This window comes from Diabrotica undecimpunctata, chromosome 1 (genome assembly GCF_040954645.1).
Source record: "Diabrotica undecimpunctata isolate CICGRU chromosome 1, icDiaUnde3, whole genome shotgun sequence".
NCBI lineage: Eukaryota > Metazoa > Arthropoda > Insecta > Coleoptera > Chrysomelidae > Diabrotica > Diabrotica undecimpunctata.
Genome location: NC_092803.1, coordinates 136,384,329 through 136,411,381, shown reverse-complemented (window position 1 = coordinate 136,411,381; position 27,053 = coordinate 136,384,329). Strand labels below are relative to the sequence as shown.

The 27,053-nt window shown below is 32.9% G+C and overlaps 1 long non-coding RNA gene across 1 annotated transcript in view; it reads left to right on the top strand.

Moving 5' to 3' along the window:
- The window catches only part of LOC140440309 (uncharacterized), a 66,263-nt gene extending 40,490 nt beyond the window's left edge, over positions 1 to 25,773 (top strand). The window contains exon 3 of the long non-coding RNA XR_011950811.1: positions 25,312 to 25,773. This is a non-coding gene — a long non-coding RNA (uncharacterized lncRNA). The remainder of the gene's footprint in view (positions 1 to 25,311) is intronic.
- The last annotated feature ends 1,280 nt before the right edge of the window (positions 25,774 to 27,053 follow it).

Here is a 27,053-nt window from a genome sequence, read left to right as displayed (position 1 = left end):
ATTATATTGTCAAAGTACTACATGTGGATACAGAGAGACTGACACTGTTGATAATAGTGGACGGTTGGAGCTATGGGCGGATCATGGTCAGCTATAAATGACTGATACACGACGCCAAACTTGTCCTCTCTTTTAACAGTGTTAGTTAGAAGAGATAATACGATCTAGACAATCGTTTTGTATTTAGCCAAATAGAAGATCAGTGTAAAAATCCCGTCCAAAATCGTCCAACAACAAAAACTATGATAAATCTACCAACATTCTGGTAACTGTTTCTAGAATAGACATTCTGCAAGGATGTGGTATGTACTATGTTCAAGGACTAACTTTAAATTCGGTTCAATTGCTCAACCATTATCAAACACTATATGATTCAGTCATGATATTCACCGAGCTGGAGAAATAATCCTAATGCCATCTCAGACAAATGAAAATCCAAATGGTGCAATCTAATATAAAATATGAACATGGCACAGACTAGTAGACCTGCTTGAAAATGCTAAATAATCTTAGCCAGGACCCTAGTGAAAGAGCAAACAATTTCTTCAAACGTTACAGCTAACCAAGTGGCCTCACAATTCCTTCAAAAGGGAGAGAAGCTGAAACAAGAGGCAAAGAACATTTTAAAATGGAAGAGGATGAAACGAGTCACTTGTGCGAACCTTTTAGCGATGTTGATCTTAAATCAGTCATTCACATAAAGATAAATAATACGGCTTCGGTCATTGACCACCTGCGCACAGAGCGGCTTCTCCAAATGATGAACAGCTGTGTTCAAACTATGCAGATACTCAAAGTCTGAAGACCAGCCAAAGTCGTTTTTCTTCTTCTAAACGTGCCTATTCTGTGATGTTAGTAACTACATTGACCCATCTTATTTTATTTCCAGCAGCTCAAAATACATCAATTAACGTTAGAACACTCTATTTCCCAAGATTGACCGGTGAGGTGTGTATCAAGGGCTTTTTTTGCCCTCAATATTGCTTTGTAAAATCAACAGTAGAAGTCGGTATTTATTATTAAACGCAATGCGATCGAAATAAGCAAATTTTCTGTTCTTTATGGTGTTAATAATTTCTTTGTCTTTTCTTAGTCTCTGGGGAATAGTTACGTTAGTTGTATTATGTATATATAAGACTCTTAATATACATCAGTAGAATCACATTTTAAATGTATCTTATATCACAAATATTTGTAGATCTCACTGCCGCTTATGACACCCTAAATCAAAGGAGACTTAATCAAAAATTATATGAACATTCTTATCACGTTAGACAGTGAACTCACTTGTCCTATCTGCGTCTTTCTTTAGAACAGAATATTTTTATTATCTCCCAATGGTAATAATACATGAAGAACATAAAGAAACGGTCTGTCTCAAGCAACGTAATGACACCTACACTGTGTAATAGTTACACAAATGACCAATCTGTACCTGTAGATACTAGGATTTTCATATATTTAGATGATGCGGCTATTATTGCACAAGCAAAAATTTTTGCCAAGGTATAGACAACACCAACTAAAGCCTAACACAATGATGGGGCGCACATTTTTGGTTTAAATGGTCAACTTTCGTCTAGTAGAAATCTTTTTACCCTGTGTGGAGGACTCTCAATCGTATGTGAGTCAGAGTGTCCAACTATAAAACCAATATAGATAAATGTGAACGGTGGCCTAATTCAGATACTTTGTGTGAATTTATGGCTGTACAATACTCTACAGATGTACTTGTATCACTCCTAGTGATCTAGATTATAAAGAATTCAAAAAACAAAAAAATAAGAACTTCTTGTGTATAATGGTATATTATTTATTAAAATAATTTAAAAATTTTATGCAAAAGAATTACAAATCTTCAAAACGTTTTCGGTCCAGTCGGACCATCATCAGTGAAAAAGCCTAGAAGTATATTTTTCACTTTAAAATGACAAAAAAAATGAGGTAAAATTTTGACTAATAAGTTACAAAACACGTGGAAAATACTTACATTAAAAATAGTTAAAACTAGCTACAATAGATGCAGAGACCTTTTTCTAACATAAAAATCCTTGTGAATTATAATATATTCGAATTATAATATAATATTATCTTCCCTGCTCGAAAGGGTGGACAACTTAGTGCAAGTAATGGTAACAGCCAACTAATTAGGTTGAGGAGCAAGTAAAAATTTTGTTGAAATTGACACGCCCTCAAGACAGCGGATAGTGGATTTTTGACAACCACTCAAACAATAACCCATTAAGGATCTTTTGTGTAAAAATTGATTTATTATCAACATAGTTTTGTCATTAAAATTTGAAAATTCTGTTAAAAAGTTGAATTTAATAAATAATTAGTTATGAAATTAAATTGTTAAATTAAATAGGTTTGTTCTAACCCGTCACATTACCGTTCTTGAATGGTTACGAGTATGAGCAGTAACACATTTTTCGTTACTGAGCATACGCGTAACCATTCCTGAACGGTATTTTTGACGGGTTGGAACAAACCTTAAATGAAGTCCAAGTGTGATACTGCATTTGAGCCATGACGTTATCAACTTAGGTATTAGTGCGTAATGTGATAAAATAGATGGTAAGGCAGACTAATACCTATTGATAATAGGTATTAATAGGTATTAGTCCTTACACTAAATTTTTTTCCAAAAAATGGGACAAATCCACCAAGTTAGTCCGCATGTTCCTCGACTCTGAGAAATACTTCACGGATACTCTAACCAACGGGATCTACATAAATGGTTTCATGAGATCCAGTAAATCTCCTCACTATTCTAGTATCATCTGTCCATCCTCCAAATATTGCAGCCGTTGCTGCTAAAATGAACATGAAATCTCCGAATGCCAAAAAGGCAGACGACTTGCCCTAATTGTGGTAGCGGCGAGTACAAAAGTCCAGATTGTCCTCTAATTAAAAACCCTAAATGTCCAAATTGCCAGGGTATACATCCAGCGTGGTCGCCCAGTTGCTCTAAAAGACAGGAGACTCCGGCCACTCACCAGGAGGCCAAACCTCTTTTTGCTAAGAGGAGGATACCTCCCGCAATAATGACAGCAGACATAAAACTGTTAATTTAATTTGCAACCACCCTCCGGCTGAATATCTTACCTGACAGAAGGGAGATGATCAGCAAATATACCTCTGATCTAACCAACTGTATGTTCGGGCGCTCAGTAGCACCCACATCCCGAAACAATAAGGTCGAACTGACTTTCGTCCCCAATGATTAGATCGCCACATTCGATTGTGTATTAGGTACGGTGAAATGCGCGGATGGCGGTAGGAAAAGAGCTCTAATAAAAAATGTGCTCTTCACAGAAAATATACAAATCCTCTCCCTTACTGATACCAGTCTGAAAGACACTTTCAATTTTTCCAGATATTCCTTCTACCATACTCAAAAAGCCAGGTCTCCCCTGGACATTGTCTACTAATCGATAAAGATATTTCCACCTTCCCTTATATCATACCTCCCCAAATTAATCCCCCCCATGACATTGTTTACCTAGCAGTTGATATTCACTTAGATAATAACAACATTACGATAATCACCTATAACAGCCTTCAAACGAACCCGGTTTTGTATCACTTAACGAGTATTTCTCCTAACTGGATAAGGCGGTTTTATTGGGTGATCTCAACAGCAGAAACACTCAATTCGGTGATACCTCTACAAATATTCCAAGCAGAATACTCTCAGACCTCCTTCTAGTGATGCTCAGACCTCCTTCTAGACTTGCAACTTACGTTGCTCGTTCCCTCAAAAGCTTCCGCAAAAAAAAAGAAGGGAGCAGCCACTCCTTGAAGAAGCGCAAGCTTAAACAAGGTTATAACGTTTAGATTCGAATTGTAGTTTTGTTTTGAATATATTCATATCTAAATAAAAAAATTGTTGTTTATTTGTAAGACTTTAAAACCTTTCGACTTTTATTTGGAATTGATTTTAAGAAATTTCTCCGTTTTTAATCTTATTGCAAAAGCTACGCCACTGGTAACAAGAATTAAATAATCCTCCAGTTAGTTATAAGAACCTACTTGTACTCCGAGATTTTGAGATATTTTCCTTCCTTGTATCTTTTATTTTTCAATGAATGGACCTATAAATTTGTATTAAAATTTATCGAATACTCAAAGCAAAAAAAAAATTTATAAAACTTGAATTTATAGAATCAAATAATAATGTGTACCTATATCCTCCTTGGTTAACCGCAACGTGTTTATAAGAAATCTTTTCTCGTTAAACTAAACTACCAATCTATTAAACAAACAATTAAAGGTGAGCCAGCCAAGAATTCTGAGAAGGAAATATACAATTTGTAGACACGATATTCGTGACACCTAGTCACTTCCGCATTTAGTTGTCTACTGATAGATAAAGGATTCTTCTTTCTAGACATCCAAACAATTATAGAACACGTTGAAATAAATTGGCCTGACATCGTATACCACCACCTGCGTTTCTCTTTCTTAATTTTAAATTTCAAATAGCAATTATCATATTATTATTGTTATAGATTAGATTCAACGGCATGTCATGATCGAAGTAGAAGATAAAGTAAAGAAAGAACGATTATTTCGTGATAATTTGTATTTGTCTAAAATGTTAAATCGCTCTAAGGAAGCCACTGCAGTGTTATTATTTACATGTTAAACGCCTTACAAACGAAACTAAGAACTTGTTACGACAATATGATGAATTATTTGATAATTTTTTTTATCAAATGTGTTGTTATTTAAGATTCGACTTCCTAAGTGGAAATTGTTTTCAAACTATGATTTAATCTTTTCCGCTTACCTAGAATGACAATAATTAATAATACATATCTCTAGAATCTAATAATTCACCTAACTTCATTATGTAGCTAGGTCCAACGTTTTTCACCGATGATGATCTGATAGGATCGAAAACGCTCTGAAAATGAATAAATCCATTTTGGATAATTTTTAAAATTTTTATACCATTTTACAAATACGAGTAGAAATTTTTACTCCATTGTAAGTTTTATTTTCATTATGATTCACAGATGGGTTTTAAAAAGGGTCTAAGAATTAGGGAAGCATTATTCGGAGTCAATGTTCTGACACAACGATGTCTGGATATGAATCAGGACATATATGCTTGCTTCATAGATTTTAAAAAAGCTTTTGACAGAGTTCAACATGAAAAGTTTTTAAGTATTTTTAAGACCAAAAACATAGATAGTAGAGATCTACAAATTATAACGAATCTGTATCAAAATCAGAAAGCAAGAATAAGAGTCGAAGGAGAACTGACAGAGAAAATAAGTATACTTAGAGGAGTTCGACAAGGGTGCATACTTTCACCACTCTTATTCAACGTCTACAGTGAAGTGATATTTCAAGAAGCTTTATTGGATATTGTGGAAGGTATTTTGGTCAACGGAAATAGCATTAATAACATTAGATATGAGGATGAAACTGTCATATTTTCAAGTGACATGGAAGATCTAGAGTACATAATACAACATGTATATAATGCATGTGAAAGGTACGGACTGCAAATGAATCTCAAGAAAACGAAATCAATGATATTCTCAAAAAGACCACAAAATGTAAATAACCTGATCATCAATAATACAACGATCGAAAGAGTAACAACATATAAATATTTAGGAACGTGGCTAACCGAAGATGGAGATCAAACAAAAGAAATCAGATCTAGAATAGAAATGGCAAGAAACACGTTCATAAAATTGAAGAACTTACTTTGCAACCGTAACCTTAATCTAGAGATCCGCACAAGAATGCTACGTTGTTACGTTTTTTCCACTGTAATATACGGCATGGAAGCGTGGACAATAAAACAGTCTAAAATCAAAAAATGAAACTCCTTTGAGACGAGGTGCTACAGGAGAATCCACAGAATATCGTGGACTGAAAAAGTAACTAATATAGAGGTGTTACAATGAATGAAGAAAGAAAGTGAAGTCATAAAAATTGTTAAAATTAGAAAGTCTCAATATCTGGGTCATATAATGAGGGATGAGAAGTACGTATTACTTAGGTTAATTATGCAAGGGAAGATACAAGGGAAGAGAAACCCAGGACGACGCAAAATATCCTGGCTAAGAAATTTGAGAGAGTGGTTCGGTTGCAGCTCAGAATTATTCAGAAGCGCGGCCAATAAAATTAAAATAGCGATGATGATTTGCAACCTCCGATAGGAGAAGGAACCTGAAGAAGAAGAAGTTTTATTTTAAACTATCGTATACATCCAACCACTGAGAGTTTCCCTTTTAAATTTTATTTTAATGTTATTGTTAAAAATCATATTACAATGTAGATGCAGTTATTCATTTTTTTCAAATATGAATAATATCTAATGAATATCAAGTATGTATAAAGAGCCTTTATACCGTTCATTTGATTTCATGCAATGAGCTAACTTTACAGTCTCTATTCAACAAAGAATTATAGCATATGAAGCCTCTTTGTTAATCATAATTAATCTGGAATGAAAATAACTACCGTATCTACTACACCAGATTAAAAGGAATTTAAATTATAATTACTGCTATAAACTGTATTGCTATATTACTGTCGTATCGTCAGATGGTATTCTTGTTATTGGTAAAATTTAGGTTTACAGTCAAACAGATATCTCGTGAAATTAAAAAGTCACCGACAAAATTTGGCTCTCTCCGCAAAATCCGTGTGCCTATCAGTTAAAAGTTACCCCAATGCTGACATATCATCAGATCATGTTTCTGTTATTGGTTTACTGTTAAAAAGGTTACAAAAAAAAATAGTAACAAAAGATATGATATGAGAAGGCTAAAAGATAAGGAAGCAAAGAAGACAGTCGTACGGATTCTTTCAGGAAAGCTAAGTAACATGGATCAAACTTATGATCCAGAAGAATCACTCCAGAATATATGTGAAACCTTTAACAAGATCAGAGAAGAACATCTAATAGAAAATAAAGAGAAGAGGAAGAGTTGGATGGATGACAATATACTGCAACTTATCAAAAATCAAAGAATAACAAAAGAATGCTCAGAAATATTCAGAGACAAATAAGAATCGAAGACAAAAGAAAATTGGTTAAAAACACAGTGTGAAGAGATAGAGTTGTTGGAACAAACACATTTAATATGCATAAAAAGGTAAAACAAGCAGCTGGTCTTTAAAAATCCAACACCGCTAGCAAACTGAAAGTTCAACAGGGGAACATCATCACAGATAAAAATCAATTAATATGTATATGGGCCAAATACATACTAGAACTCTTTGATAGTAATAGGTCCGAACAACCTCCGTCCTATATATGTAATGACCACTTACCAATCACATCAGATGAAGTGGAAAAAGCAATAGCACAACCAAAAGATAACAAAGCTCCTGGACCTGAAAATGCATATGCTGATCTCATAAAGCTATTTAACACCGACGGTACTCAACGACTAACAAAAATATTCAATGACATATATTTAAACGGAGTAATACCAAGATCATGGCTAAAGTCAACGTTTATTGCTCTACCAATGAAAACAAAATCCGTATCCTGCAATGATTGTGGGACCATCAGCTTAATGAGCCACATTTTATAGTTATTTCTAAAAATCACACATCAAAGGATATATAGACTATGCGAAGAAAAAATCAGCCGTACACAGTTTGGTTTTCGGAACGCAGTGAACGCATTTTCAGATGTAGAGATATGAATTGCGATATTTATGCATGCTTCATTGATTACCATAAATCATTTGATACAATCAAACACGACAAGCTGATGGAGATATTAATAAATATTGACAAAAACACCTGTGATCTAAGAATTATTAGCAATCTTTACTGGAATCAAACATCGTCTAGCCGTACAGAGGCAGCAGAATCCGATGATATCAAAATCAAACATGGGGTCCGACAGGGATGTATACTATCAACTTTGCAGTTAACCATATACTGTGAGGAAATCCTGTTGAATGCTGTAAACAATGAATGCACTGAAAAGGGCTTAACAATCAACGCAAAAAAAAACAAAATGGATGGTGGTTGGAAAAATTAATATCGAAGACTCAGTACTAAGATTAGATAACAAAATCCTGAAAAGGGTGGTACACTTTAGATACCTGGGTAGCTGGATTGACTGCAGGGTTGAAAGTGACGAGGAAATTTCGACCAGAATAGAACTCGCACGGAAAAACTTTATTAACTGGCGTTCTGTATTATGCAGTAGAAGTCTGTCGTTGACCACATGTCTAAGAGTATTCAAGTGCTACGTCTGGTCCACTTTGTTCTATGGATGTGAAACCTGGACAACAAAAATAAAAAATCTCAACAAATTAGAAGCGTTTGAGTTATGGTGTTACCGTCGCATGCTCAGAATCCCGTGGACAGCACACATATCTAACGAACGCGTGCTAGAGACCGTGCACAAAGAGCGAGAATTGATCAACATCATCAAAATGAGAAAGGTACAATACTTCGGTCATATAATGAGAGGACCTAAATATCGCTTACTCCGGTTAATCATTCAGGGCAAAATCGAAGGAAAACGTTGGGTCGGAAGAAAACAACTGTCCTGGCTGCATAACATTAGACAATGGACAGGTCGAACGGTCGAGGAACTGTTTCATCTAGCTGCCAACCGAGAATCATTTCATCAGCTTGTCCATATGACGATAGCCAACGCTTGAATACAAGCACGGCACACAAAGAAGAAGAAGAAGTGAGGAAATCTTTCAAAAAGCAGCAGAAGATGTTGAAGCCGGAATTCGAATTAACGTAGAATGTATCAATAACATCAGATACGTGGATGACACGGTTGCATTCGCTGACAGTTATGAATCCCTCTAGGAGTTAATGAATAGAATCACAGAAGTGAGTCAGAGATATGGACTTTCACTGAACATTAAGAAAACAAAATGTATGATAATCTCTAAGAAGAAACAGCAAATTGAAAGAGTCAGTGTGAATGGTCAACCAATAGAAAGAGTAAAAACATACATTTTCCTTGGAACGAACGTCAATGAAAATTGGGACCATTCCCTAGAAATAAAATCTAGGACAGAGAAAGCAAGATCTGCATTTGAAAAATGGCTAAGCTACTCAAATGCTACGATTTATGCGTACTCATAAAAATCAAGTTACTACGATGTTATATCTCTCCCATAATGTTGTAGGGAGTTGAGTCGTGGACTTTCACAGCCGATACCTGTAAGAAAATTGAGGCTTTCGTAATGTGGCTTTATCGTAGAATCCTGAAGATATCCTTTACAGACGACGTTACTAACCAGGACGTTTTATTAGGAATGCAAAAAGGAAAAGAGTTGTTAACCACAATAAAAACAGCCAAAATTGAATACCTCGGTCACATCTTGAGGAACAGCTGCAATATGGGTTGCTGCAATTAATTCTTAAAGGAATCTAGAAGGAAAACGAGGACCAGGAAGGCGAAGAATTTCCTGGCTGAAAAATCTACGTAGGTGGTTCAACATAACAACCACCAACCTTTTCAGAGCAGCAGTTTGCTAAATATAGATTGCCATGATGATCACCAACATCCGAAACGGATAGGCAGTACAAGAAGAAGAAGACTGCTATAAATTTTTAACATAAAAATATTAAACTAACGAAGAAAACTTATGGGTAACACAAAATGAACAGTAGAAGTAGTAAACAATTTTAGAAAATGACAAAATTAACCCAAAAGGGAAACCAAATTATATAGATCTTTGAATTAATATTAAAGCTGATACATTTTTGGAAATCTACTAAAATACAAAACAGTAATAATAAGGTAAAACTACTGCGCCTTTTTAAATATTTTTCACCTCTTCACTACAGAAATCAAATCATTATTTTTAAATTACAACTATTTCATGTATCTGTAGGAGCCCTTAAAATGTCACACCTTTATCTCTTATCTACGAAAAAACAAACCCAACAACCTCGAACATAATTTATAGATGAAAATGAAGCCATAAATAACCCGTCTAATGATTTTCTGATTTGTGGATATTTTTTGTGACTTTATTACCACAGAAACGACGGGCAGACAAATTGATTAGTGGCCGGGATTACATAAAAAAGAAGAACATTTCACATTAACTCAGATAAAGAAAAACAAAAGAAGGTAAAAAGGTTCTGAAGCTATTCAACACCTCGCCACTACAGTGTAACAATTTAGAGAGCATTCACAACCAGTGGTGGAGAATAGATAATTCACTTTTCAAAATACAGTATTGTATTTTAAATTATTGTATTATTGTATTAATACCTAATTATTATTACTGTTAATCCGTTTAAATAGTTCAACCACTATGTGAAGTTAAATCCACATCTGGTTCTCAATTTTCTTCTATTTCAGAATACCAACTTTATTGCTTTGAATAATTTAGTAATTTTTAAGGCTCAATGTTTCTCTCCTTTTACAATAAAATATTAAAATTTTAAATTTTACGTAAACCATTACAGATAGTTCATACAGACTGACAATTGTTTTATTTTGCTTAATATTTCATTACCAAATGTTGGTTAATAACTTTAAAATGGTTAATCTGATTTGTTTAGTTTCTGATACAATTCTTTGTTACATTAACCCTTTGTGGAGGGACTTTTTTTTGTTTATATTTAATGGTAAATAATTTGTTTTTAGGACATATTAGGGCAAAACATAGACAAATCAAAGGTTTTTTATATTATATTTTTGTAATTAGTACAAAAAAGGTGGTTCCATGTGGAACCACTAGGCCACAAACGAAAAGCTTATTTGGTGTGAAATTTTTTTTTTCAGATAGACATAAACCTACTTGACATGTAGTACAGTGCCATCTTGTACGACGAGGAGTTGCCTTGGTACTGCAGTGTGTACAACGTACTTTGGCTCCATGCTGAGGCATATGGGTTACTTTGTCAGTTCTTTTTTCTAGAGGAACTTCAAATCTACTCCAATGCAGTTTTAAATTCTTTCAAAGACATACTCTTACCAGTTGTTGATTGTTTGAAAATTATATATGAGTTTAGTAATGTTAGGTCAACAAAATGGAAAAACATTCTATGCCACCACTTTTTGGATTTTCTTTTATATTCCATATTGTCTTTTATCAAGTCGCATTGTAATGCAACAGAATTGAAATAGTTATCGAAATAAACTTCATAAATTTTTCCAACTAAACCTCTTGTAAGATCTTTTATTACTCTTGTCCCGAGCTGTTGTTCCCTTACATCGTTTACTTTTCCGGTGTATATTTGGAATTGTAAAACATACCGTGACTGATCAGCACGTACCCATACTTTATATCCCCTTTTTATGGGCTTCATCGGCATATATTGGTGTAAGCTACTTCGGTATTTAAACCTTATCATCGATTCGTCTATTGATTGTTGCCTGCTGGGATAAAATGAGCTTTAATAAGTGGTTAAAAGTTCCTCTAGCAATGGCCGCACTTTGTAGAGTATATCGTAGTTGCCATTACCTTTCTTAGGTTGTAATTAATTGTCATTTATATGAAGATGAGTAAGCAACCATTCAAATCTGTCACGCGACATACATGAAGAAATAAACTGATCCCTGATAACAAAATTTGCAGACCAAAAATCTCTATAACTGGGCAACTTTTTCACACCTATCAAAAGGTTTATTCCCAAAAAACACTTTATTTCTTCAAGTGTTGTGGGAGTGTCGTTTTTGTTATTTTCTTGGACTACATATAAATTAGTTTGTGAAACAAGTGTATTCAACAGGTTTTCACTAAACAAATAACGGAAGAAATCAAGAGGAGTCTCTATAGTATCGAGAACGTGATATTTTGGTCCAAAGTTTTCTGAGAAAGGACGGAGTTGATCGGCATTATTTGGGTCGGTGGTCCATTTTAACTCATCAAGAATAGCAACTGATACCTCGTCTTCACCACAGTCACTGTCATGCGCAACATCTTCATTGTCTGAAATATCGTTTTGTTCATCTAAAACAGCTGACTCCAAAGTCATGTCTAAATCTTCATCCTCGTTCTCATCAAAATCGGATACATCAGATCCCTCCGATGGGATATCTAGTAAATCGTAAGCGTCATGACTTGTTAATTAACTCAAATCAAGACGTCTTTTCATTTTGGAATTCTGTAACAAAACATACCTATTAGTTACTCATCGGCCTAGTGGCTACTATTGGAACCACCAATCAAAATATCAAAATTCACTTAGTTATCTACGTATTTCATAAAGACTCAATACGGCAATACCTAAATACATCTATTTATCAACAAACTAACATAATACATACCTTTTATCAGTAGAAGAATGTTTGTTTATTTACAACAATAAATAAACTCACTAGCATTCACTTGTGAGCGCGTCAAATGTATTATGTATAATGTGCACAACTGCTCCTGGAATTTTGTTATCGCGTGGGAAGTGAAATACACGAGGTCTACATCGCTTTCCGTCTGGTGGTCCCAGCGTACGATTACTCGGGCAGTAGGAAAACATTGGTTTAAAGGTGGTTCTCCGTGGAGCGGCTAAGCCTGAAATGGTTAAATTCATTCAATCTTTGTCAAGAGTATGCCAATATTATTCATAAATGGGATTACAATATCTATTTAAATATTTAGTCACTATATCAAAATTATTTATCACATCGTAGAGTTGGTTGACCATATTTACAATATTAATAAAAGAGAAGAAGAACTGTAATACCATAACCTACAACTACATTAATTATATCCATTTAACCTCTCAAAATTTATTGGATGAAAAAACTATTCCTGTTTGTCAGTCTCTCCTTCGCACAAGTAATATAGTGCACAAACTACCTTCCTTTTTAAATTAAATGTCTGTTTTTTCTTTTGAATGTGTTCTGTTTGTCCTATAAATGTTTTTAAATTTTAATTTCTTGAAATTTATTTGTAATTAAATTTTCATCACAATAATTTTTTTCTGCCTAAAAATGGACCAAGATTGGATCTTTATTTACTTGATAAATATAATTTGGAGTAATTTCACACCCAAATTAACATAAAAAGTAGAACATCTATCTTAAACTACTTTGTTATAATGCTGTCTGTTCTAGATAAATAATGTCAATAAATAATACTTATTTCAAAAAAAAAATTCCTCTTCAATAAATATAAATATCCTTTAAATAATATAATATCATATTTAATTATGAACAAAAAATTTACATTAATATCTACATTCATGTCCTAGTTGTTAATATCAATTTTCACCTCAAGAACTATCCCTTTACTCGTTAAATAGTTGCAGTAAAGCCGATGATCACCTGTTAACCATAACGGATTTTTAAACTGTGTTTACTTAAACATTTAATAATATTCCTTGTATCTGGATGTAAGTAATATTATTTAATTTCAATTTTCACTAAATCATTTTTTCACTTAATTTTTATTTAATTATTTAAAATTCATATTTAATAAATTGCCCACATATAATATTGACATAACTGCTATATATTTTGAACCAGACAGCACCCTAATACGGGTTATTATATTTTCAGCATTTAGTTTACCATGTACCGTTGACCTGAAGATGCATAGCAAATTATAGTATGCGATGCCGGTCGTTGTGGGTAGAATAAATTGATTGTAAGTTTTATTCTTATTTCTTGTACTTATTTTAAAATGGACTCAAACAGACATTACAGATTATAAAAATTATAATTAAACCAATATAGGAATTTAAATACGTCTATTACGAGTTTAACTGACTAAGTACTGAAAAGGCACCTCAACCTACCATCAAACCTATTTAATCAAATACCTAACAGGATCAAAGTTTCTTGACGTATAAAGAAGCGTTAATTACTTTGTTTAACACACAATTTACTTAACTCTTTTTTTTTTGCAGTAAAAAAAGTTTTTAAACTGATTCAAAAGTATATAAAAATGTTTGAAGAACAACAAATCCATTTTAAATATAAAGTAAATATTGACTTTGATTTATCTGCCTGAAACTCTCCGTATCAATGTATATTATTATTTTTTAATTATTGACATTAATATATAAAATATGAACGATGCAAATCCAAAGACAAATCGATATCATTAGTCTAACCATGGCATTTGAAACCGCTCACTTCAGATGCTACGCCTCTGCTAACAATCACGAGCTGCTTTTCGATAACGACCAGATTGCGTCACATATATTCGACTTAATGGAATCCATAAAGTAGTTTTAATTTGGTCTTCATCGACATCGGCTGCAGAGGCGTGAAAGAAAACTGGAAAAGAACTTATCGACAACTTCAGAGTTGATTACTGAACCAGAAAAATCAAATAATGAAATATGTAATCAAAGAGTTTTGGTACATGAAGTGCAGAAAACACTATTATTATTTCCAGGTTTTGCAAAGAAAACTATTTTTACAGAGGAAATAAATACACAATAAATTTAGATAACAAAACGTATTCTAACATTTTATACAGGCTGTTAATAAATAAGTGTGACAAACTTAAGGGAGCGATTCTGCATGAAAAAATAATGATAGTTTGTTATTGGTAATATAAACGCATGTTTGCAATTGCTTCGTTTCCTAGATACGGGGTGTAAAAATTTTTCTTACAAACTGAAGGTTTATTCATTGCTTTGAAACCGGTTGAGATATACAAATGAAATTTAGTGGAATTTAAGAGGTAGTCATTGCAAAATTTTTGACGTATAACTAAGAATTTTATATTTATCATATACTTACGCGCATACAGTTAAAGATCTGATTTTTTTTAAGAAAACGGTACGCCACTGACATATTTCAAATTAACAATAATTTTTATATTCCTAGTTTAATTTGTAACAAAAAACTTTTGTGTCTAATTTTTATATGAGGTGCCGTTTTTATGCAAAAAAATAAAATATCTTAACGCGTGTTTTTCATGCCTGTAATACATTATCAAGAAATATCTAATACAGTAACATTAAAACAGAACTGTCATAAATAAATATTAAAATTTTTAAAACAGGCCCAAAACTACAACAAATGTTCAAAATGACCTTCCTTAGACGTGACACACGATTTACCCCTTGGCCTCATTAATTGTTGTATTTGCTCAATTATTATTTCTAATGTAGACTCTTATTGTCTTACAGGTCATCAACATGCTAAAATGGGATGGTGTACCATCATGCATAAAACACAAGTATTAGCAATGCGAATGTATTTAAAAAGAATAAGTAACTCTTCCTGTAGGAAACTAAGGTAATGTTCGGCTGTTAGTTATTGTGGAAAGAAATATGGAACGAATAAATGATCATCAATTACTCCAAGCCATCTTGTTAATAAAATGCTGATGAACTTCAAAGATTCCATATGGATTTACCTCAACCCACAAGTGATTGTTATATAAATGTTGTATAAAGTGTTGTCCAAAAGTAGCCTCGTAAGTAAAAAGAAGCCAGTTTAAAAATTATGAATTTAATTGATTTGGTAAAGAATCCCATTGGCAAAAGGGTAGGTGCTGCAAAAAGTCTCTATTGTTAAAATAAAAAATTAAGTACCAATTAAGGTAAACATATCCAACTATTAAACCAACTAGTAAACACTATAGTCAAAGGCAAACATTTAATCAAAGTATTGAATGAAGAACAAGTAAGATACAGGCCCAAACAGTTGAAATATACGACCGCGAATTAAAAGCACCTAATGAAAAAAAAAACCAAATATTATACATATCGCAAGAAGCAAGACAAACCCTTTAGAGTAGCGATTCGTCATATTCATCGCAAAGCGGATAAATAAGAAATTAAAAAAGAAATAAAGAGCTAAAGATATATCGTTCTACAAATGAGGAATATAAGACAAACCCCTACCACTGTTTTTTTGTGGACTTAAAAATGCACGAAAATAATAAAGAAATTTATATGGATGGAATATTTACTCAACGCAAAAATTGATGTGGAATCTTTAATACTAAAAAAATAGTTAGTATAATGTACTAGATACCAAAGATACGGTCATACAAAAAATGTTTCCTATCATCAATACAGGTGTGTAAAATGTGTTCTAAATACTCCACAGCTGACTGCCATAAAAAAATTCGATCTGATCTGTACCTGTACGTAAAAAACTGCAGAAATCAAGATTTCCAACCCTAAGAAGAGAAGTGTCAAGGAATAGACTATGAAACCAACAGCTACCAGTGGCCAGAACAAATATAAGTACAACACAAAGACCTACATATATGCTCAAATGGTAAATATCAACCAACAAGAGATTCCAATGGAATTCTAATGACTCGGCAGAACACAAAGATGAGTTATATGCATTTATAATTATTTATAAACTAAATATAATACTGAGTTTAGAAATACACTTTACGAGAAAAAGTTTGGTCAAATTGCACAACTATGAAATATATTACACAACACATCCAGATGGAACTGCATATGGTGGAACAGCAATTATTACAAGAAACAACATTAAACGTTACCAGACATCTCACTATCAAAAAGCACATATTCAAGCCACAAATGTAGTTGCAGAAGATTGGACAGGACATCTTTTTCAGCTATATATTGTGCACCAAAACATTCAATTAAACAACCAGAATTTAAAACCTTTTTTAAAACACTTAGGTCTAGTTTAATTATGGTGGGGACATCAATTCAAAACATCTAACTTTTCATTATTCCTGAAAAAAAATTTATAAAAAATTAAGTAAAAAATATTAAAAACACAACATCGATCCAGAAAAGGCCCTTAATACGACTTTATTGCGGGAAGAACTCTGCAGCAACTTCCAGAAGAAGGCTTCTAATTTCTGACATAGTTGTTTAACTCTATAATGAGATTAGGTCATTTCCCACCATCATGGAAATTAGCACAAATAAAAATGATACTAAAGTCCGTTACAAAAACAGAAAATGTACAGCCCTACCGTCCTATTAGTCTTCTTCCAGTGGTTTCCTCCAAAGTTTTAAAAAGCTGACACTTACAAGGCTAATGCCTATATACTAGAAAACAAAAACCATCACACCAATTGGGGTACATAAAACAACATTCAACAATATAACAGGAACAGAGAAATGTAGAGAGAATCGACAAAGACTGAAAATAATAGGTAGGTACTGCTCAGTACCTCAGTGGACATAAGTTAGGCATTGGATAAAGTCTGGCATAAAGATCTCTTTTATACCAGACACATTACTATATCATTTTAAAGTTCTATATCATCATCAGAAACGTCCAGGTAAAGTATGAGAATAAATACACAAGCACACAATAAATTCTCGCTGGGATACCCTAAAAAAGCGTCCTAGAACCCATATTATATATTTTATTCACTGCTGACTATCTGACCAACAGATAAAAATATCACCGCAGCCACTGTTGCGGATGATACAGGAATACAATAGTAACAAAAATCCCAAAATGACCTCAAAAATGCTACAAACTAACTGAAATAAAATACGACAATAGATGAAAAAATGGAGAGTCAAATTAAATGAAAACAAATCCCACAGTAATCCCACAAGTTAATGAAGTCAAATATCTAGGTATGTACTTGGACAGAAGATTAAATTAGAGAAAGCATGTATTTACTAAGGCAAACATGCATTGGTTGTTAGGCAGAAAATCAAAATTATCAACTGAAAATAAAATATTCATCTACAAATCCATCCTGAAACTAATTTGGACTTTGACTAGAATTATGGGAATCCGCCGCACATTCCAATATTGAAATAATACGAAGATTTGAATACAAAATATTAAGAATTATTTACTGGGAGTTCCATGGTTCATTGAAGCCATCAATCAAGACGCACGAACTAACTAACATACGTCTTAGATAATATTAAAAAGTGCGCGAAAAAACATATTATAGAGAAACTTAGAGTGCATCCGAATGTGATTGTAAAAAGTTTAGTGAATAAACCGCATACAGTTCGAAGGTTAAAACGACAATATCACTGCCAGTACAATCCAATTGAATTGGTGTGGGGCATCACTAAAAACTACTATGATAAACATGCATGTAAGACCACCGATGAAGCCAGCGTTTTACAACTTTGGCAAGATGCACTAAACCAAGTCAATAAGGAACAATGGCGGAAATGTATTGAGCATACTGAAAAAAAAATTTTAGAGTCATATGAAATAGAACAAGTTATTGATGAAGTAAGACCTTTAATTATTCGTAATGATGAAGATTCAGATAAATCGGATAGCGAGTCAGATAGTGATGATACCTGTCCATAGATTAAAACGTAGATAGAAAAATTAACACAAAAGGGTACCAACCACCAAAAAAAAAAAACAAAAAAAAAATAAAACAAAAACCGCATGCAGGAGAGAGCCGGAGGCATGCCGCACGACGCTCTTGAATGCAAGCACCAAAAAAATTAAATTAGCAAGCAAGGTAGATTAAGGACATAACTTGACGAATGACTGGGTATTAGACGACGGATGAAAGGATTCGATGCTTGCTCGCTCTCGACTGCACTTGGTGGAGAAAAGGGAAAGCAAGTATCGGCACACACAACCATCATTAGATCGCCGAACAATAGCTTTGACCGGTAGTGATAAAGCCAAATGGGCTAACCTACCACTTAAATGTAAATACACGGAAATCTCCCATTGCCTGACGGGGATACTGCGAAATAGTCGAGACCTGGTTCCAAAGACCAGGGGGCGGAGGAAAGCCGGGGCTGGTTGTACCGCAGGAGTACAACCTACCTCGGTGGGTTTGGGAAGGTGTGTGTGGGAACTAGGAATAAGTCTTTGTTTTATATAGATATATATTTTTATAGATATATTTATAAAATATATAAAAATAAAAATATATTACAAAATTTTGAACACCCAGTATTAACATTGGCAAATTTTTTTATGATTAAATAAAAATAGAGTTTAGTACACGCTGAAAAAGAATTTTTGTTTTTTCATCATAAATATTAACCACAATATTAATTTTTGAAGTTGCATGTGTAATATGAAAAATTTTTTAAAAACTTTAAATATCTCAAAAACGGCTATTTTTTCGAGAATGGTATCCCAATAAAAATCAATCCAGAATTTTACGTAGATTCTAAAAAAAAAATAACAAAAAGCAGTTTCTATTTAAAATAAGAAACTTAATGGCGACTTCCGGTACAACCGAAAGTGCTAGAAGAATGCAAATATTTAAAAAATGAAGAATGCTTTGCATAACCTATTATTCCAAGTTTGCAGAAATCAGTGACGACCAGAACTTTGAAAACTTTTAACCAACATGTTGCGTGAATGACCCTGTATATTTCATACTCAATGTTTATCAATTTACATTGTGATATTCAATTATTATAAAACATAATACAAAGTTATTTTATTAGAAAAATCCCTAATGTCGTATTATCAAATTAAGAACTTAATTAAACTTAATTAATTTGAGAACCGCTGACTACATGAGGCAAATCTGAACAGACACTTTTATACATTTATATAAAAATTGTCATTATTTTTTTATGCAGAATCAGTCCCTAAAGTTTGTCGAACGTATTTACTAACACCCTGTATATACTAATTTCTGTGATATCAAAATATGGCCTCTGGCTTTTATTCAACCGTTTTTAGATATTTCATAAGATCATGTAGGTAAAGGGCGACTGACAAAAAAATATATTTTTTCCCATTCAACTCGCATGTTTCCATATTGTGCATATGTTTAATTCCAATAGCGCCGATCTATAATTATTTGTTTACTCTATCTGCATGAGTAGAATAAAAAAGAATACAAAAAAATCCCCGGTGTGTACAAAACGCAAAATATATGTATATTCTCGTAACATGGTTCCAACCTCCCGAAGAATAAAATATAATAAATGTACAGAACGATTTTTTACGCAAGCATCTGTCTGTTCGTATTTAATTATACACCACTATCAGAGCCTACTATTTATTTGTAATAATACACCCTTTACTTTACCAAGTGCGTAGCTGTAATTGTAGCCTAATTCAATTTTAAGTTGAAATTAAAAATATGTGTGTTTGGTTTGGTTTATTAATCGTTTCTTCATTACAACTTTTGGATAGTTATCTGGATTCAACGATCTTTGAAAATATCTTTTTAATATGAATCAGTTATAATTTGAGAAATTGCTATTTATTTTTTAAGATAGGCAATTGTTAAGTCATTATCATTCAAAACGGAAATATTTGTTTTCAAAATTTTTTGTACAAAAATTATTATAACATTTGCATTTGCATTTGAATCAATTTTCAAGAGGATTTTTCCACTCGGAATGAGGTAACTTAAAGAAAACACACACACACACAAACATATATATATATATATGGCCGAAAAACCATAGAAATTGGAAAAAGTCCAAATTATCTCAATAAAAGAGATGACGGCGGCATACGGTTATCACATGGAGACCTCTCATAAAGCAAATATCATCCGCTCCACTCACCAATCAACATGCTACTGTCAGAAATGTTTGCGCCAACTTAGCGCTAATCCCCGCGAGAATTCCCACGCTAACCTATATATATATATATATATATATATATATATATATATATATATATATATATATATATATATATATATATATATATTTATATATTTATATATATATAGATATATATATATATATATATATATATATATATATATATATATATATATATATATTATATATTTATATATATATAGATATATATATATATATATATATATATATATATATATATATATATATATATATATATATATATATATATATATATATATATATATATATATATATATAAAGTGCCATCTCCGCGGCGGAGGTCGGCAATCATCATAGCTATTCGGACTTTTGAGACGGCTGCTCTGAAAAGTTCATTTCATCCGTACCTCTCTCTCAGGTTGCGCAGCCATGACATTCTACACCTCTATATGCTTCTCTTTCCTTGGATCTTTCCCTGCATAATCAGTTGGAGCAAGGTGTATTTCTCTCCACGTGTAATATGTCCTAGATATTCTAATTTTCTTGTTTTTATTGTATTTAAAATTTCCATTTCTTTGTTTATCCTCTTTGAAGAGAACCTCTTTGTTTGTGACGTGTTCTGTCCATGATATTTTCAGAATTCTTCTGTACACCCACAGCTCGAATGATTCCAGTTTTTTCATTGATGTCGCATTCAAGGTCCAAGATTCCATTCCATACAATATATATATATATATATATATATATATATATACATATATATATATATATATATATATATATATATATATATATATATATATATATATATATATATATATCATACTGATCATACTCTCCGATTTCATTGAATCTTCTAATAACGGATCCATGTCTCTCATTTATAATAAACAACAATATTTAGGTTATATTTTTGATTTAGCGATAACTTACAATATAATAACAAACTACAATAAACACAATTTGTTCTCCAGATAACTTTCTATTCGGTACTTTATTTGGCAAATAAATATTCTCCATTTTGTCTGTCACATAAGTTTAATCTATTTTATCTGTCAGTCGGTAGTTCAGATTTCTTTTCTAGGTGGCGTAGTTACCTTAATGAACAAACAGTGTGACTTGTCGTTCTAGCCTTTTATATAGATAGATACTGTAGTTAGGTCTGTGGTTTAATGTTTTTTACTCAATATTTGACCGTATTTTCAGATAATATGCTTATTCGCAGTGAACAAGTCGATTTTAAACTTCTAATATCTAAAGGTGTCAAAGTTTCGGTATTTTGATAAACCTTCATCAGGTGACAGCCACACCCCAATTTTTTTAATAGTAAGAGTGCTCATGTAACTCTTAATTTAAAAGGTTATCAAAATCCTAATTCCAAAAATATATTACAGTAATAATTTTCGCATATGTATTAACTGAAAACTGAGAGAAGTCTTTAGATCAGATATTCCCATGTGCTTGAAAATGAAGGTCTTTGATCAATGTGTACTCCTAGTTCTAACGTATGGAGCAGAAACATTGACCCTTACCAGAAAATTAATCAATAAAATACAAGTGGCACAGAGAGCGATGGAGAGGTCAATGCTGAATATGTGCCTCAGAGACAGAGTATCAAATACAATAATTAGGAGAAAAACTGGTGTTACTGACGCAGTTCAAAGGATTACAACATTGAAATGGAACTGGGCGTAGCACGTTGCTAGATTAAAAGATGGAAGGTGGACGAAGAAAATTCTGGAATGGAAACCTAGACACGATGCTTATCGTAATCGAGGACGTCGTCCAACAAGGTGGTCAGATGACATCAAGCGCATTCAGCACAACTGGATTCAGGGTGCTCATGATAGAATGCATTGAAATTATTTACGGGAGGCCTATATCCAGCAGTGGACTCAAAACGGCTGATGATGATTAACTGATTAAATAGTTAAAATTTTACAACCTAATAAATTTCAATAATAATAACTCAAAATTTAAGTTTACTTGATATTTAAAATGTTCACTTTTCAACTGTTGAGAATAATATAACCTATTGTTTGTTTCTTCTGCAATATTCTCTAACATTTCTCTATTTATGTTGTTACGTTCTTGTACAAGTCTTTGAGGTAGATTAGCAATGTTGTGTAAATTTGTCTGTGATACCAAGGACTTTAGATCAATCCACAATACAAATCTAATGAAGTAAGATGTGGGAATCTTAATTGCCATTCCATGGAGCCACATTGTCGACTGTCCAATCCATCGTCCGGGAAAAACTGTTTAAATAATTTTGGACTCTGCCTGCATAAAGAGACGAAGTTTCATCTTGCTAGAAAATGATATCTTGGTGAAAATTTTGTGGATGATTTGTGATTTTGTTGGTTATATGCAGATATTATTTTATTTTTATATTTTCATCAATTTCTGATGAATTGACTGTATGACCTTCACGAAACGAACGAGGATTTGTATCAAATCTCATTTCTCACTTTTTGTAACTTCATCACTACAGCAAATATGCGATAAATAATCAGTATTTTGTTCAGGACTATTGGTCATAATTTCATAATATTCCTTTTGTCTGTCTGGATCTTTTTTCGTCAGTTTGTGAAATATTTGCAATTTATTTGATGTCATTTATTTTTAAGTGTTTTTAAAACTGTTTTTTCACTGACATCACAATCACGAGCTACAATCTTACTTGATAAAGATGGATCTACAACGAAAATATTTATCTGAGTGTCTTCTGTAGCGGATTTTCTACCAGACCGATTCTTGTTTTGGATGCTGCCAATTTCAAAAAAATTATAAATAATAAATCTTACGGCTTCGAATATTACTACTTTAATCGTTGATTAAAAATCTTATGGCTTCGTGGTAGTTACGGCCAACCTCTTCAAAACAGTTTTACCTGGACGATGAATTAGACGACGTGGACGCATAAAATGGCCACCGAGATCACCGGATCTAACTAGATTAAATTTTTTGTTGTGAGGTTACCCAAAGTTCAAGCTATACCATAAAAATTCATAAAATGGATCTACGTCCACGTCGGAGATTTATACAAGAATGTAACAACATAACCAGGAAAATATTACAGAATGTTAATTAAAAAAATTGGTTATACTACTATCAATAGGTGATTGGTAAACAATTTGAATACCTAATATACTTAAATTTAGAGTTTTTATTAATCAAATTTATTAATGTAATGATTGTAATAGTTTTTCTATGTAATCAGCTAATAATAGGCTTGTTGGTTCATACGAAATCTAAGGAGAAAGGACATAAATACAACAAAAATACAACCCATCAACATCAATGTATTTAAAAGTCACTACGCAAGAGAACTACAAGAGCTACCTAAATATCTCCAACAAACATCCAGAAGATACCAAATCTACGGACCAGAATTAAACATCGGAGACGACCTAACTGCAAAAAATGAACATATGAATATGCACCATGAACAATGAAAGAGGTTATGGACCAAAAGGAACTTCCGTTAATTTTTTGAAAAATGCAATACCAACTCTTGTTGATATGCTTACGGAACTTTTTAGTAAATAGCTAAACAGAGATATATACATCAGAGATGAAAAAGCGTATGGATCTTTCTTTGGTCTTTGGATTGATGGAAACCAATGCATAAAAAAAGGGATAAGCAGACTGCAAAAACTACCGCTGTATATCAGTAACCAGCACTCTCAGTAGATTGTAAGAATAGATTATGAAAACTCTAGTCGAAAACGAATATGAACCACTTGTGATGGAACAGCAAGTAGGAGCTGGACGATCTTGCATCGGCCACATTTACACTTTAATCTAAATAAATAAAAAAAAAAATGATAGCTGGGAATAGACCAACTCATCTATTATTTGTGGACTTGACGAAAGCTTATGATACAATACGACTATGCAGACGATGGCAAGTACTAAAAAGCTCTATTAATATACTCTAGAAAGTATACACTAAAGAAAGCAATGCAACGATTATACAACAATCTTTGATCAAAAATAAATATTAACAACCAGTTCTCCAAGAATTTTCGTTTATCTCCAACACTCTTCAAAATCAACCTAAGTGAGGCACTAAAGAAATGGAGATCATGTTCTGGAAAGTTTAAACGACGAAGCTACCCCATATACGCTTTATTTAGCGGACAATAATTAGGTAGTCATTGCACAGGACCAGGAAGATCTGCAATTCATGACAAAGAGATTACAACAATTACATCAGAACAAAATACATGTGCATAAGAGGAGCTGAAAACGATGAAATAAACTTCTTCTTCTTCTTATGGTGCCTATCCGTTACGGATGTTGGACACTAATATGGCTATTCTGACGTTGTTGACTGCTGCCCTGAAAAGTCCGGTAGTGGTTAAGATAAACCATTTTTCGCAGGTTATGCAGCCAGGATATTCTTTGCCCTGGACCTCTTTTGCCATGCACTTTACTTTGAAGTATGGTCCGAAATAAACTTAGAAAATGGAAATGTAATTTCCATGTACAGAGAATGACATACTATCGCCGACATACTATACCGAAGCAAAACTAAAAGGCGCCGGACGCTATAAACAGGACATTATGTTTATATATAATATAATTAGTAAATAAATAAGCAAAAATTATTTTGATTACTAAGCAAAGATTTTGATAACCTTTTAAATGAAGTTTCACATGAACTCATTTCAACATATAAAATGTTATTTTATATGAGATATATACAAAATCGTAGTAAATATTAATACAGTATGTCCATATATGAATTTGTATGAAAAATGTTTAAGCATAATTTTAATACACTTTTATAAATATTATCAAGTACACAGCATTTTGTTCAAACAACTTATTTTATGTGAATATTATATATCGATATATCCCGGTTATAAAATTATATTCTTTTAAAATTTTCTAACGAGTCAATTAATTTTCAAGGGAGAAAATAGAGAGCAACAAACCTAATATCCACAACTCCTATGTCTAATTTATCTTGCTGCTAATTTGACGTATAGTCAGGATATACCAATCTCAAAGATAAAATCAGCGCTGAAAGGAAAGAATAAAATCAATGAAACCAGTCAGACTAATAGAGTCAGCGGCATAAAAATGTTAAGGACTTGTTCCGAGGGTGTCACTTCTTCTCTTCCGAAGATATGAGAGTCGATAAGGCGAACAGTTTGAAACATTTACACCCTAATCTTCGTCGCAGTGTACGATGAGCGTAAATCACGACTTCAGGTACCTCTGCCACGATGTGACTCACACAGCACAAGTCGGTACTCACTACCACGGAATTTAAAAGATATGTGGTTACACTCGACAAAATTAATGCTAATTTAATCAAACTATGTAATAATATTGTATTAAAAAAGTTTAGATAATAAAAGTTTTGTTAATCCAGGAGCTTTTGAATATGAGCGAGCACAGCTAGCGTTTAATTAAAGGCTAGTTCACTTTTTTAGTAAAAATGCATTTTTCAAGGTTTATTTATATTATTTTTCGTATCCCATATCTTACATTATTTTAGTAAATAACCAGATGTATTACTACACTCTGGGCCAAAATTAACCGTCCACCTTAAAAATGGGTAATTTTTGATTTCTTATATCTCCTAAACCTGTTGTCAGATTTAAGTGATTTTTTTAATATGTTATAGCCTTATTCCTTGACAACATCTTTATAATAATATTGTTGCTAAACAGGTAAATTTTCATTATATGCCGGGTGTACGAATAAAATTGTGTTTTTTCTTAAAGTTTGCATCACCCTGTGAAATATTCTAGCCTTTGTAGAATACTGAAATTAAATCGTAACTAGAGCCTCATGCTTACACAACATTTTGTTTTTTGATTGAGTCGCTTGTGTTGGATAGTACAAAAGTTAGGTGCTTTAACAACTAGATTTGTTTTTTATCAATTTTTATCTCCGCGGAAGAGAAAAAATAATCTTTTTGAAAAAAAGTGATTTGTTACAATAAAAATCCAATGAATAAATTCTTCGAAGAAAATTCAAATTAACAATATTTTGGAAATCAAAGTCTAATTGAAAAAAATTGGGTATCAATAATGGGTGTTGCCGCCTCTAGCCCTTAAGACTTCTTGGAACCGGTTTGGCAATCCATTCATGATCTCCTGGATATCAGATTGGGGGATATTGTGCCACTCCTCTACCGCAGCTGTCTTCAGATCTTCAGGATGCAGGGGCTGGTACTCTTGCTCTTACCCGTCTTTTGAGGTTGTCCCAGATATGCTCAATTGGGTTAAGATCGGGACTGTGTGCTGGCCATAGTAGAACTTGAATCCTGATCTCATTAAGGTACTCACGGGTAGATCTTGCTGTATGGCAACGTGGACCGTTATGCATTAGTCTGAAGTTATCACCAATGAATGGTGCAAAAGGCATGACATGGTCTTGGAGAACTTCTTGCAGGTATACTTGGGATTTCACACTGCCTCTACCGAACACAACAATATCAGTACGCCCTTCGTAAGAAATATCTCCACAAATTATTATTGACCCTCCTCGGTAAACCACTATTTCGGTTATAGCGCATGCAGCAAACCTTTCATTTTGACGCCTATAGACACGTTGACGTCCATGTGGATCTTTTAGTGCTATTCTGCTCTCATCTGAGAACAGTATATTCTTCCATTCCGCCATAGTCCAGTTATCATATT